General features: G+C 42.4%; 1 protein-coding gene across 1 annotated transcript in view; it reads right to left on the bottom strand.

The window, feature by feature from the left end:
* Positions 1–14,905, bottom strand: part of Slc24a3 (solute carrier family 24 member 3) — a 469,379-nt gene that overhangs the window by 95,828 nt on the left and 358,646 nt on the right. The window lies entirely within an intron of this gene.

Genomic DNA, 14,905 nt, shown 5'->3' with positions numbered 1-14,905 from the left:
ACATGTTCGGCCTCAAGGCCAGTGATAATGCACTTATAAGTGTTCCAGAATGGAGAAAGCAGTCGAGAAATTAAAAAACAAAAAGACTGAGAGGAAAAAATGTAGCCAAACTCTAAAGGCTATAGAAAAATCTCTTCTTTCATTCTGATGGAGAAAAGACTTCTTTCTTTCAAACAATTGCCAAGTGGTTTGGCAATAGAGAACCTGCTGGGTGAACAGGACTTAAGACTCAGGAAGGATTTAGTCACAAATATGAAGTCATTGTGGACTATTTATGGAATCCATTGATTTCATCTCTGATGGGGCCCATGTGACAAAGCAGAAACACCATCCACCAATCCCCACTCAACATTTGTTTCTTGTTTCTTTTCCTTGGCATAGAAGAGAAATTCAGTACACAAGGTTGGAGATGCGAAAATACAATGCATCCTGTCATCCCCAAGCTACGTCAACTCTTTCATCCATCAGAAGAAAAAGATTTTGTAGAGCTTTCTGAATTTGTGTACATCATGCCCCAATGAGTTGATCTGATCAGGAGGCAGATGCTGTGCTGTGGTCAACAGTGCTTAGATAAGACCCTCTTTAAATTTAAACTCAGTCCAAGGGACTTGGTGTGGCAGGCCTAGTTCTGGCCAATCAGGACCAGAGACTTAATTATACATAAGGATCCTTTTATATCTAATTCCTACTTGGGCTTCACTGGATAAACTTAAGAGTTCCTCACTAGTGCCATATTGTGAAATTATAGGGCATGAAAGAGAGCAATAGTTTCAAAGATATGGAAAACCTGACATGTTACTGGGACCTAACTATACACACACTGTGTGTGTTCCAGATGCAACTTAGGTGAATCTTGGTGTGTGTAAGCCCACCTGGGTTGGAAATGTTCCCAGTGGTAGCAGAATAGGGTCTTGCAGGACATGCAAACTGGCCTTCAACTCTCCACACACCCATTTATTGGTCATCACCAAAGAGAAAGAAAGAGAGCTGAGAGACATCTGTGTAGGACTTGTTTCCTGTATTTGAGCATGGAGACAAGGATTTTGTGTATGTGGACAGGGAACCTTTCAGATGTGTCTGCTTGTGAAGAGGAAATATTTAAGTGAAGCCAGGCTTAGGGCATGGGACCGCTTTGGAATTAAATAGCTGAGAATGTGGAATGGATGAAATTTTAGATTTAGCCAGCCCTGGGTTTGAAGTATGAATTTGAGATATTGAAAACCAGCCATGGCTTCACTATATAAAGAAGAGACTCAGATAGCTCTGGATACAGTAGAAGGCAAAGGGCTCTTCTGACCCCCTATCATCCTAGGAAGGGTGCCGTGGAGGCTTGTGTACAGAGTGGATAAATGGAAGTTCTCCCAGCTAAACCACAGACATTGCCACTGTTGAGCTATCTTCCTGTGCTCCCATCTGTAAAATGGGGTTAACAACAGTACTTTCTTCAACAGGACTGAGAAAAATAATGTATGTAGAGCCCATAGCACAACCACAGTACCTAAAATATTCAACATATGTTAAAAGTAATGTTGTTTAAAAATACTATTCTCAATTTTTCTTACTAGCAGAAAATAAGATTGATCCTGCCTTCTCTTAATTACATTCCAATTGTCTTACTTAAAGCAGATCATGATAAAATCTAGATTTGAACACCATATAGTGTTAGGATCCTAGGAAGCAAAATTATTGACATGGGATATTGATCACAGTATTCTCTATGACAAAAATATGAACTCATACCCTTCTTCAGGAAAACTCCAGTGCTCCATGTGGTCTGATTTGCAAGATCCTCAAACCCATAATGCCAACTTGGACCATGGTCCTACACATTCTGAAACTCCAGGAGCCCTGGCTTTGTAGTCATGTGTCAGATTCCTTTGGAGAAAGAGTTGTACCAAATCTCTGTTCCCTGTGAGTAACCAGGAATGACCTGGTCACGTCCTTATTTTTGCCACTAGGTTATGATGAAAATGAAGAGTGGAGGCTTCAGCGTGGCTGGGCATTTCCCCCCAGGAATGAGGTGAGAGGGTGTAGATGTGTAGAATCTAGGTGTGGCACTTTTTCTGCTCATCTTTGGATATCAATCTCCATATGGAGGGGATTCCATTTCCTTGATCTCTGGTAGACAAGGCTTAGGTATTCCCAGAGGAGAGCCACAGATCAGCGTACCAAAGGAACAGGGGATGTCTGAGAAGGCAGCTGCAGATGCTGAAAATAAATCCAGGGCCTCTAGGCCAGGAGCCTTGTGGAAAAAGCCTGCATTCTCCAGACAAGCTCTCATCTGGGCAGAGAGGCCAAGCCAAGGCCTGGGGCAGCAGCATAGGCAAAGGGCGGGGCTGCCTGGTAGAAGCTGGGCAGCAGAGAACATCTTGATGAACTACAATGTGCAGAGTGAGGGAAAGATGGGAAAATTAAAGTGGACCTGGCAGGATCCCTAGGACCATGGTGCAGCGAAGCCTTGGGGAAGGACTGGTACTGCGTTCATGTTCTTGCTTGTGCTCATGCTTGAGCTGTAGGCAGGCCTCTGGGTAGAGGTGAAGTACTTTGGCTGTGGAGTCAGTCACATCTGGGCATTGGGAGCTCAGCTCTGCAGTTACTTGCTGCAGGATCCTGAATAACTCACCTTTTCCTTTGAAGCTTCACTTTCTCAGTCCTCTGGGAGGAGGAAAACACTCCTCTCTTCGGTGCTGAGCAGATGAACTGCCCGCTCAGCTAATGTATTTATTTCCTATGAAGTGACAATTTTCTGTGTTCTCAGATACAAACATTTCTGAGTCCAGTAACAGCACTATTAATGGTGGGTATTATTGTTACTCTCAGACAAGAAGACTAAGGCATGGTGAGGTTAAGTAATTGTCCTCAGTTCACATAGTCCAGTTGCGAGGAGGCTAGGATTTGAAGGCAATCAGCCTTTCTATAAAAAAAAAAAAACTTAGCCTAGTGCCTAGTACAAGATGACTAATATTTACAATTATTCTCTCTGCTTAGGGCCAGAATTGGAGCCATATATCTTAAGTATTTGCTTCCATTAAAACTGAGTAGCTTCACATTTCATTAAAATCCATTTTCATTTATGGGAGATGACAGATGTGCAATGTTCTTTTATCTTATTGTCATAGAGATTAAGGAACTATATTTTAGCTTGATATTGTTTATCTCATATGAAACTGTAGAGCTTACTTTTTTGGATGGTACTGAGCCTTCATGAAGGCTCCTGCTAGGAGCTGTCCTGGAGCTTACTGCCTGCATAGAATGGATCTGTCTAGAGAGGGTGTGTGTGTGTTGGGGGGGGGGTGGGGGGGAGGAGAGGGATGGTGTTCATCTAGGCTCAGCTGGCAGGGTATAAAGCTAGAGCCTCAGGCAAGACAAGGCCTACAGGGCTGAGAGATTCATTCCCTTACTTGCATAAAGGCTACATATCTCTTAACCCTGACGGTTCACATTTCTGAAACCAACAGCATTGAGGCCTTCCTTCTGAAAGACTGCCTGAGCCTTTCACCTTGTACCAGTCTTAACAGGCAGCATGTGCCAAAACCTTCCAAATTTCTGAGAAAGGAAATAAACATATTGCCATGAATAACTCTGAGCTTTGATTCACAGGTCACCTAGGAGTTAACTGGGTGCTCTCCTTCCCCTTGTCAATTTTATCCCCATGTTCCTGAAACAGTGGACTCTCCTAAGAGAAAGAATAGAGACCATGGGCAGAATGGGATAAATAAATTGATTCTGGGCCACCTTTATGAACAGAAGACAGTGGGAAGTGCAGGCTTTGCTGTTCTAGGCAGTAGGATACCACTGCAGCAAAGTACAGAGGTATTAAATACAGGTATCAGAAAGGACCTCAAAAATTTTTCATCCCACACTACTTTTCAATCATTCCTAAATCCCACAATCAAGGCACATATAAATGTAGGCAGGAATGGAGTCTCTTTCTGAAAGGAGAAATGTTCTTCATTCAGATGACGGACCACCTGGGTAGCAAGTTTCAGCATTTTCTACAAGAGACTCTAAAACAAAGAGGTTTTAGAGGTGTTTTTCTAGACCAGAGAAGAGTGTATGGCAGTCTCGGACAACTTTATCTTTTCTTGGTGAGGGTCAACCTTCCTCTACCTTTCACCACAGAAGGTCCCTCTGAATAGCTTTGCTTCACTGACTTACATGTGCCCTACAGAGACTGAGAACACATTCTGGAACCAAACCACCTAGCTCCAAATCCACGCTCTGCTATTCCTACATGTGTGGCCCAGGACAAGTTTCTCTACCTCCTTCTAAATGAGAAAAACAGTACTTACATCATAGTACTGGTTGAAATAAGGATTAAATGAGTGAATACATATAATTTTGTATTAAACCAACTCGGATCCCAATAAAGATTAGGTATTAACACAAATGCTGTTCTCAATTTAAAAAATAGATAATAACAAGGAGCAGAAGTTGTATACTGTCTTTAAAAAAGGAAAAACAAGATGCCACCGGGGGGAGGCAGGACACATGGTTTTAGAAGCTGTGATAATCAAAGACAGATCAAGAGAGCGGAAAAAAATAAGGTTCACAACGTAATGGCCAAGATCTGAAAATGACGAAGGTCAAGGGTCAGTGTTTTACAACAGCTGCACCTAGTCTTTGAGTCTCTCAGCTGTTGGCTACCGCATCAAATACACAAATTCCAATTTTCCATGCCCCAACTACAGCGGCAATGTCATCTTGGAGAAAAAAGTCACAAATAAATAAAGCACACGAGGCCAGTTTTCTTTCCCATCTCCCAGGGAAGGGAGGAAGGAACTTAACCCTTCTGCACGTACAAAGTAAATGGCCCCTTTGGTAGAGCCAGGGGAGGGACAGAGTATCCTTTGCCAGTGAAAATAAGATATTTGTCCATGAGCTCTCCATGCCCCAAATGATCTGCACATTAGCTGGACAGGCTAATGAATGGCATTTGTTTTTCTCACTTGGAGATTCAGGCTCAGGTCCAGTCTTAAGGTTTCCTTTTAATCGCAGAGTTGTTTTTCTCTTGCAGGAAAGAGCAGCTGGATCGGGAGGGTATACATGTCTTACTTCACATCTGTCAAAGGAGATTGGCTTGGGAGGGGAAGGATTGACCTTGAAAGATGTTTTTTTTTCCTTTTTCCTTCATATTATAAAAACAGCACAATTAAAAAAAAAACCTCTTCAATTTTTTTTTCTCTTTTTTCACTTTAAAGTTGTAAACTGAATCTCTGTTGCTCACTGGCTTAGCGAGGAGAGATAGGGATGGCTAGGAGCTCAGAGAACTTGTAATAAGGGCATTTCAATGATTTTTTGCATCCCAATATGTGCTGATCCAATAGGCAACAGCTAGCTGGCTGAAGAGCTAGCTGGGAAAGAGGCTGAGAGAGGAGAGGACAGAGAACATGATGGCCTGAGCAGACTAGTGTAAAGGCTGGGACACTCTCCTGATTCATTTCTTGTTTTACCACAGCCAAACCAGGCAGTCTGTGAATCTTCATCTATTTGAAATTCACAAAGTCAGGCTCATCTGGAGATGGGCAGTGCTAGCCAGGGCTTAGGTGTCACTCTATGTGGGATTCTACAAAGAGCCAATCAGTACATTCATTACATTGTCACCAACAGGAGTCCAGGCTGGCCCCTTGATAGAACTGGGTGCTCAGAGAGGTTGGGCCATGCTGCCAGAGACTACGACTCTCTAGCTGAGGGACCTTTTAGTGTGGGCTGTGAAATTAAATTGAAAATTAATTTTCAATTAAAAAAATAAAATCTCAGTATTTATTTCAGTGTATATCTCGCAAGGTCACCTTCAACACACAATAGTCAACTTCAGGATATGCTGAATGTAGTCTGTCTACACTCTGAAAACACTCCTCAAGTGCTCGTGGCCAATCTGTAATCATTAGTAGAGTCAACAAATATTCTTTAAAATGTCCTGAGTAAAAAAATGTCCTAATGTCTTCCATGATTTGTCTTATTGCATCAAGCCTATTTTCAGTCCATCAGCAAATCCTTTCAGCCACATCACCAAACCATTCTGAAAACTACTCAAGATAGGCCACAGACTTTCTGTCTGGTCTCCTTGCTTCCATCTTGCCCCCATAGAGACCTTTCTCAACAAGGTAGCCAGAGTAATTTCCCTAAAGGATTAATCAGAAAATGCTAGTCTGTGGAGTTAAATACTTCAGTGGCTTCCCATTATATCCAAATTCTCATCAGGACCCTGGGTCAGACTTGATCTTTTCCTGTCACCTTCCCTAAACTCTCTTTTTACCACATTCACTCCTCCTCCTGTACTAGGCTTGAAATTGGCCTTTTTTTTCCCTGACTCTCATCCATGCCAGGCTTAGTCATGTATACCTATTCTCCTTTCTACCTGGTATTTTCTTCTCCTAGACCAAGACCTTCTCCTATGGGGCTGCCCGCATAATCCAGTGTTCTTTTGATATACTTTCCCTGATCAAGCTCACTAAAGCCAGTTCTCCACCTCCCCCACCTGTCATTTTCTAGCCTACTCCCCAATGCATTTCCACTTTCATTTTTAAAATCATTTATTGGTCCACATGTTCTTTTTCTATGATTTATTACTGGTCTACAAGCTCTAGGATAGCTGGAATCTTTCCTATTTTGTTCACTTATCATGCCCTGTGCCTGTATGTACATAATAGTCAGTGAACAGAAGGCAACATTAAACTGTTAATTCTGTTTTATGACTTGTCGTGGGTTCTTCTCAAAGAGTTTCTACTGTTTCAATTTTCCTGCATTCAGTGTGCCTAAAAACAAGTTGTGACATCCATCCAACCACCAGGATTTCAGGCACTCAGCTTATCAAACATCATCTGAAGCTGGGTAGTGGTGGCTCACACCTGTAATCCTAACTATTCAAGAGGCTGAGAGCTGAGGATTGTGGTTCAAAGCCAGCCCAGGCAGGAATGTCTGTGAGACTCTTATTGCCAATTAACCACCAGAAAACCAGAAGTGGCACTGTGGCTCAAGTGGTAGAGTGCTCGCTTTGAGCTGAAGAGCTCAGGGACAACACCCAGGCTCAGAGTTCAAGCCCCATGACCACCACCACCAACAACAAAAAGATCATCTGAGTGCTAAGCAATAGCCAGCACTACTCTTCCTATGTTGTTGGAGGCTATGTTGGGAATCAGATAGAAACTAGTTGGACTCTGGAGGATCTTATAGTCTAGCACCATCACTCTTTCCTGGCAGAAAAGAGATCGATTGGTTATAACTTTGAAGCCACATCATGCATTTCATGGTTGCTGAGGATGGAGATGGTCACTGGATGCACAACTTCCTATTGCTCTTGGCACTGCTGTTTGCTTACTCTAGCATATGAAGCCAGCAGACCAGCATTTCCCAGTGTTTCCAGGGGCAACGGCTGTCTGTGTGTTCAGATGGGGTGTTTCCTCTACTTGAGGAGTGACTCATGATTGTAGCAACACTTGAATCAGAAGGTACATTTTAAGCAGTAACATTTTCTTCTCAAAGTGGAAGACAGTAGTATTTTTTCCCACTACATTAAACCATCAGCCTTTGCAGAGTTTCCTTCATTTTGAAAGCCCTTTGTAAGAGTACCTGTTCTCTCAGGCACTCACTGTAGATCTTACTGTGTGTCTCCTTCCTAGTTCATTATCCCACTGTATTAATATCTCTGTTTTTCTATCCACCCATCATTTATTCATCCATCCATCCATCCTGCATCCATCTACTTTCCTACATATCTCTCTACCCACCTACTTATCTAACAATCTACCAATCAACCATCCTTGTTGGAGTCTTAGCATCCTTCAGCCCAATTCTAGAAGGCAAGTTTTTTTCACCAGCTTCCTAGAAGTGCCCAGAAGATTGTTTACTCTGTGATTTTCTTGAGGGCCAGCCTAGCTTTGGTTCACTTAGGTATGAGCCAACCAAGAGATTCCAGAGCCCAACCAAGAGCCCAGAGCCCACTTGTCTGAAATGAAGTGTGGTATGCACTGTGTCCTGGAAGGAAATGGTTTTGTGTCAAGAGCTAAGACTCTGTTCTTGAGAGGATTGGTAATGGCTCATTGGTAATGGTGGCAAGGCATTGGGCTCCTTGTATGGTCTATGGCAGTACCAGAGAAACACTTTCTAAGGATATAGGTGCTGATTCACACTTCCCAGGGTGATGATGTGAGGCTTAATTATGTGAAAGGGATTTACATCCACAGCTGCCAGGAAGAGCACATCTGGCTTTCTTCCTCATATTTTGTGATGATGCCTCTGACATCTCAGTTATGGCTGCATTTGGCCTTGCTGGGCACAAGGGAAGTGACCCCTTCATTTTCTTCTGCAGAGTTGAGTAGTGATATACTCAGCACATCTCTTGTAAACTCAAATGTGAACAAAAACACTAATAAAGCATTGCCGTGACCACTAGAAGTCATTTCTAATGGTCCCACTCTCTATTGATTGGGAAATAAAAACAAATTGGACAGAAGGACTCAGAGGAGTGGTTGAGTGGAGTGACTTTGAGACTGCCTGGACAATGGAGTAGGATGACAGCTAACCTTCAATAACACACCAAGTTCTGAACAGATTTTTCCACCAAAGAAGTTGGGAAATCTGCAGGGAAAAGATGATCGATATCCTGGCTCATCAGGGAAATGCAAATTAAAAGCACAGCAAGGTGCTATTCATGCTCACAATTGCCAGAATGGTCAGAAAGAAAACAAAGTAAAGCTGATAATAGCACATGTTGGTGCTGATGACAAGTAACCAGAATCTTTAACATTGTTGATGAAAATAGAATAGTTCAACTACTTTGAAAAGCTGTTTGGCATTTTTTTTTCTTAATCAAACACACCATCCAATGCAGTAATACTACTAGGTTATTTGCTCAATAGAAATAACAAATGTATGCCCACAGAACATCCTGGGGCAGCAATCTGTGCCTTTTACCGTTCATGTGTGGCCAAGCATGGTGGCAGAACAAGCCTTTCCCTTTCACCACTTACCTTTGTATTAGAACTAGAGACTAAAACCTATACATCTTGGGTGGAACTGATCAGATGTTTATCTACAGGAGAGAAAAGATATGGGTAGGTGGTTTGTGATTAACCTAAATCAATAGGGCAATGCAAGTGCCTTCACCAGAATGGTTTAATCAGACCTGAGTTGGCCCAACAAGATTTTATATGACGATGCTAAGTGGAGGTTGGAGGGTGGTATGGGCAGGAAGTTATACTCTTTCTCTTTCTTGATCAATGTGATATGTATATATGAGCCCTGAAACTGCCTCAGTCATTTTCTGCTATGAAGGAAAACCGTCTCAGGAAGGAGACAGAGATGAGAGACAAAAGAATAATGAAAATAGGGCTGGATCCTTGATCATATCATACCTGATGTCCACTTTCCTCTGAATTTATTGGTATTAAAACACCAATTAATTCTCTTTGTTTAAGGTGCTAACTGGAAGGATGAGAAGAGTAACTCAAGTCATGGGGTACTTGTCTCGAATGTGCAAGGCCTAAGGCTCAATCCCCAGTCAGTCTGTCTGTCTGTCTCTCACACATACACAATGCCAGTTAGAGTTGGATAATTTTTGTTACCTGAAACTAAAAGCCTCTTAACTAATCTAAATGTGGATCTGTGAATGGATCTGATTTCAGAAGACTGTTCAAAGAGGTAAATGAAACCAGAAACAAATTCTGGAAGACAAAGTCAAAGCTAACACAGAGATGTGAGGTAAAAAGATAGGGAGGCAATCTAAATGGAGCAGCTCAGGGCTTGGAACTCTGAGCCTGGAAATAAGTGTCTTGCATAAAGATCACATATGGCACTCTACCAGGACCTGACCTAGAGGGGAAGAAGGTAGGAACAGCCAGAGAGAAGAAACTACCTGAGACAATGAGGAGATTGCCTTAGGCAAATGGCCAGTTACATGACTAGGACATCAAAGGGAGACTGTTCATGCTACAGGGATGCCTGTACTTTCTGGCCAGCATTAGCCTAAGAATGTGAATGCAGCTGTTGGAGCTGAAGCAGATTCAGCTGCTCTTCCCATTTAGTTGGCCTGGGAGTGGGGCTAGGGATCTGCATTCAGACAGGGACCTCCTTCTTGACTAGGTAGCTTGTAAAAGACACAGGGAGAAACTCTGTTTTCTTGGGTCCTAAAATCCAATGACTGCTCCAAAGGCCATGGCACTGGCCTTCGTTCACTCCTGCACCATGCATTTTGCTTTCCTACCACTCACAGCACCTATTATCAAAACATCCTGCTTCTGACCCCTTACTTCCTCCATGCCTCAGGGAATCTCTTTTTGTATCCTTTCATCTCCCTTAAAATAGTGGGAAAAAGGCCTTTAACTCTATTGTAGGCTTAGCCATTGGTAGCAAATGACTTTTCAAGCCTTGCCTTTTCCAGTCCCTCTTGAGGATCTGAATGCTTTCCAGAACTGGCACATGACAGGCCATGTGTTAGGTTTTATCTGGGGGAACAGAAGGCTAGGAACCCAGGTATAAACTGGGATGGTCTGTAGAGCTCCCTTTATGCTTATCAGTCCAAACCATCCCTCTGCCCTGCGAAAGATGCTGTGTGATTAGAAGTTTTTAGATGGTTCCAGGCTGGGTTGAGTACTTTCATCATCAGTCTTGGACTCCATCTTGTACCGATATGTCCATTCTTTGCATTGTCTTCAAGCTGTACAGGCCAGACTTATAAAGCACAGGTAAAAAATCTCAGGTGAATCATGAGATACAGTAATTACATCTTGATATTTTAAGAGCATAGTGAGAAGAGAATAGGTTTTACAGTCAGCCAACATGTCTGTTCTAGTCGTAACTACATGGGTAGACCTTCTCCCCAAGCTTTCAGTATCTACTTTCCTGTGGTCAGTAAGAATGGCATTATCTCAAAACTCAGCAGTGTATTTCTACAAACATTCCCAGAACATTGAGTAGGGGGCCTGCATATTAGAGAGGCTTAATAAAGAATAGTTGGGCCTTTTTAATAGTTATTGTTTTTGTTTTATTTGTCAGTTGTGGGGCTTGAACTCTGGGCCTGGGCACTGTCCCTCAGCTCTTCAGCTCAAGGCTAGCACTCTACCACTTGAGCCATGGTGTCACTTCCGGTTTTCTAAGTGGTTTATTGGAGGTAAATCTCATGGACTTTCCTGCCTGGTCTGGCTTTGAACTGTGATCCTCAGATCTCAGCCTCCTGAGTAACTAAGATTACAGATGTGAGGCCACTGGCCCCCAGTTTTTAATAGTTATTCTTAAGGTAATATAGAGAAGTCAGCCAATAAGTCCTGGCTTATGATAATCTGACTTAATAATCATGTCAGGTAATAAATACTTTTTGGGGGGGCAATGTCACACCTTCCTTCCTTCTCAATAGCTGCTTTTTTTTTTTTTTTACATTATAAGACATTCTCTAAATGCAAGATGTTCTGGTTCTGGACTCTTGTTTGTTTGTTTGTTTGTTTTTGTTTTTTTCCCCTAGCACTGAAGATTGAACCCAGGGCTTCACACATGCTAGGTAAGTGCTCCATCAATGGGCTATATCCCTAACCTATTGCTCTGATCTTTGAATAGTCCACTGGTATTGATGCTTGTGTTTCCTCCAGTGGAGTTGAAGATGAAGCTCAACATGGCTTATTTTAAAGTTTTAGTCTTGATTCTGCTTTATGGGCCCCCTTATACATACCTACTTGTAACATTTCAGGTCCTTTTAATAGTCAATGCCAGTCTAGCTGGATATTCTGCGGGCCCCAAAGTCCACTCTATTGATGCTCAACAAACCAGGATTGCTAGAGAATTCATATTCCTTAAAGAGGAAACTTAACCAATGAATGATAGAAGTTGGTGGGTGACATGAAATTATTCAGACTCTTGGATATCTAATTCCAACATTTGAATGAAACCCCAGTTGTCCACAGTATAACTTGCTCAATAGCATACTTTCCATAGCTGCCTCCTCTTCCCTACCTCACTTCCTCTGAGTTTTGCTGGCATTTCATGGGGTTACCTTTCAAAATTAACTACTTGCACTTGAATGTTTGCTTAGTGTCTCCTGGGGATACTGAAACAAAGGCCAGTTTCAATTCAGACCTGCAACTTCTACTTAGTTTTAACAGCCAGTTCAGATAGGGTATATCTGAAGAAAGGTAAACTCAGCCAAGATTAGATGGGCCTTGCCAAAGAACATCAGGAACATTCTGAGGATGCCAGAAGCCAATGTGGAAGCTCTTTATAATAAGCTGGAGCCATCTGCCGGCCTGTAATAACCAGAAGATGAAGTCCTAATCTGGGATGCAGTTAAACTGTTTACTCTCTGTTTGTGGTTTTGTATTTAAAGCTTAACATGCTCTGAATGCTGGATATAAGTTCATAAGCACATTGTTTTACAAAATTGGCATGAAGTCCTTTCAATGCAATATGTAAAATTGCATCAAGACCTTCTCTCTTCAGTATTATTCTTTATTCTTAAAAGAAAAATCAACCTAGTAGGACCACAGACCTGTAAATGTCTTGCAGGAATGCCAACAACAACCCTCCAAGCCGGTTTCTAAGAAGCAATTTCCGTCCAGTCCCATAAAACTCCCCAAAGCACCTTAGGCGAACACTGAAACATTGGGTATGTTTGCAAACTGCAAATACAGCAGACATTTAATTACACTGAATTCATCAAAACCCTAATTGAGACAGGAGCTCAAACCTTACAGCTTAATTACTTTAATTTCAGATGGGTAACAGACTTCGTCATGTACTGCCCTTTATACTGAAATTCGTTAGAGAGAGACCCACAGACACTCACTAGTAATTCTCCCAGCCAAATGAAGGTGCAGATCAACATAAATAATAATGCTAAGTGAGACCCATGATTGGATTTACTAATCACGTCAATTCCCAATTTCTATCCTTTGCCATAATGTTCCACTGAACCAGCTCTGCCTCCTGGGAAGGTTTCTGTGAATGCAAAGCTAGGCAGTTTTCATTTCTAGTTTTTATTTTCTTGAAAAAAAGGATCCAGATTTTTATTTTCCCACTCATCAGGCAACATCGACCCCAGTGCTAGTCCTCTAAAACTGTCCTGTTAATATCTTATTTTGATTCTCAGTGAGTAGACTTGTCTAACTTCCTCCTTTTTCCCCATCATGTGTCTGGTGGGAACCCCTCATGCTCCTTACTTTCACCAAGTAAGTTGTCAAATTTCCCAGTGATCTGGGGTTGACTGAGGTGGTAAGAACTCTAGGGACTGGAGTTGATAATGGTATGTAACTTGTAGTGACATCCTGGGGGCCAGGTACTATTAATGTTTGCATGTCTAGTTTCATGATGGTGGCAATGTTAGCACATAGCGGTGCTTCTACCCACTCTGTAGATAAGAAACTGAGACTTAGAGAGAAGTAACTTTTCCAAAGTCCCTTATTCAGAAAATGACAGAGTCCAAATGTGTTCTTAGGCCAGTCAGATTTCCCCTGTCCATGTTCCTTCTAAAAAACAATTTTGCTTCCTCTACAAAGACTTTTAGAGTTCTACAAAACCCTGGAAAAGAGAACTGGATAGTTTTGGAAACCTCCAAATGGGAACAGGACAAAGGAAGTTGGAAGGAACATCTGGCTCCCAGAGTCACTATAAGGACTTATATACCAATCCTGGCTGTTAGGTTGAGTTGTGAGATGACCCAGCACAGATGCAGGGACAGACAGCAGCATTTGCTGAAGTTCAGGCAGCCATGTGCCCTGGAGGCAGGCATTCTAACCAAGCTGATGAAGAACTGTGTTGCTGATGAGTTATGCGCTACATATGCATTAAAGCCATTTCCTAAGTAATTAGTTGTGTGTGACACTGACTAGACCCCACCCAGTCATTTGTTTCGAGTCTACATGATCTCTTCCCCCTTTGGGCTTGCTTTTCAATCAAGCTTCAGGTACAAATGACTAATGAACTAATGACAACACTAATAATGGCCAGCCTAATAATCATAGTGCTAAAGGTGACAATGCTAATTAAGAGAGTGTTAATAGCAACAGACTCCATTGGTGTGACTATTCATCTCTGGGAGGCAAAAAGGCGGTGACCAAGCAGAGGCAAGCAACAAGCACCAAAGGCAAGATATGCCAACCACATACACAGGAGGATTATAAAAGCTCTGTAGTGCAGGCCCACAAAATCTAAGACAGCAGATCACTGGGAAAATAGAAAACATTCAGTCCAATGAGCTGGGCAAATCATCATGAGCCGAAACAACTGTCTAGAAGTCCCTTTTCAGAAGGATCCTATCTGCCTGGGAACCCTGGAGCTGATTACTGACAAGATCAGGATGACCCACTTATTGGGCACCAGTGGCTCACATCTATGGAATTCTCAGCTACTCAGGAGTCTGAGATCTGAGAATTGCTGTTTGAAGCCATCTCAGGCAGACAACTCCAAAGAACCAGCACAAAGCAGAAGTGGAGGTATGGCTCAAGAGATAGAGTAGCATCCTCCATGCATGGAAAAAGCAAACCATGAGCATGAAGCCCTGAATTCAAGTTCTAATACTGGAAAAAAAATTACCCCTCTCCCTGTTACTTAAGAGTGTGACAAACAAACACAACCTGGCAATTCAGACAAACCAATGACATGAAAAGGCGGTAGTAAGAAATGGGCTATAGAGACCAGCAATGGTGCACCTAAATGTACCTTGATGGGTACTCTTGAGTCTGCATCAGAAAGACCGACAGGAGGGATGCCTGCTGGCTGCTGAAAAGAGATGGTGGCTGGCACAGCGTTGGGGAGAAAGCTGTCAGGAGATGCTGTCTGTAGCCCTTCATGTCAACCAGCCACTTCCAGCAGGGCACAGCACCAACCATATCGAAGCTGCTGACTGGGTGATTATGGTCACTGATTATGGTCAGTATTACAAGTGGAGTCACTTCACTAGACTTCTAGAAGCTACTTTTTC

Source organism: Dipodomys spectabilis, unplaced genomic scaffold (genome assembly GCF_019054845.1).
Source record: "Dipodomys spectabilis isolate Male_0828 unplaced genomic scaffold, ASM1905484v1 ptg000365l, whole genome shotgun sequence".
Lineage (NCBI taxonomy): Eukaryota > Metazoa > Chordata > Mammalia > Rodentia > Heteromyidae > Dipodomys > Dipodomys spectabilis.
Note: the sequence above shows the minus strand (reverse complement) of the source record. Positions and strands in the feature narration are given on the sequence as shown.